The sequence below is a fragment of the Seriola lalandi genome, unplaced genomic scaffold (assembly GCF_002814215.2).
Source record: "Seriola lalandi dorsalis isolate HSWRI2012SDOR001 ecotype SW California unplaced genomic scaffold, Sedor1 jcf7180002054861, whole genome shotgun sequence".
NCBI lineage: Eukaryota > Metazoa > Chordata > Actinopteri > Carangiformes > Carangidae > Seriola > Seriola lalandi.
Genome location: NW_019525414.1, coordinates 351609 through 352278, shown reverse-complemented (window position 1 = coordinate 352278; position 670 = coordinate 351609). Strand labels below are relative to the sequence as shown.

At 37.8% G+C, this 670-nt stretch overlaps 1 protein-coding gene across 13 annotated transcripts in view; it reads right to left on the bottom strand.

The window, feature by feature from the left end:
* The window catches only part of cacna1db (calcium channel, voltage-dependent, L type, alpha 1D subunit, b), a 162119-nt gene that overhangs the window by 11906 nt on the left and 149543 nt on the right, over positions 1-670 (bottom strand). The gene's annotated exons all lie outside the window — the stretch shown is intronic.

Sequence of the window (670 nt, the reverse complement as noted above, 5' to 3'; positions counted from 1 at the left end):
TCAAATAACATGAAAAGGAACATTTAGCCCATCAAGGTGCTAAACCACCAGGATTCACACTCTTGACTCATTTTTCTCTCACAAGAGAAAACAACACTCTCACCTTTAACACCCTTTCTTACACAAAGGGGGGTCTCATGAGGAACCACAGACCCCCGCCATAAAACCATCCTACATTCCAAGCCGGACTGATGAACTATTCCACATTTTATAAAGCATGACTGAAATGTCATTGAACCAAATGTCCTATCACCAGGTAATTCATGCAGTATTACTCTGGAAAGATTTCAATTAAGTATGATCCAAAGTTCATTTCTGTAGCCCACATGGAGGCTGAGATAGTTTTTATTAGTTCTAAGGTAAATATCCACCACTTTACAATACTGCCATCTAAGGACCACTCTGGACCCCTTTTCCCTTAGGGAATTAAGGAATAGACAACTTAATACATCACTTTGACATTACTGTTTCATATTGTAACTTAGCTATATATTTGTGTGGTTACCAATTGGTTTCCTTTCATTAATCCATATGTTCTATGTGTACTATTAACCATGATGATGTTATTAGTTTATCTTGTATATTCCAAACTTTAGTTAGGTAGTTGATATAGGCCGTTGTCAAAATGAATGGGCCATGGTGGGAGTAGAATACGCAACACTTGCGCGTA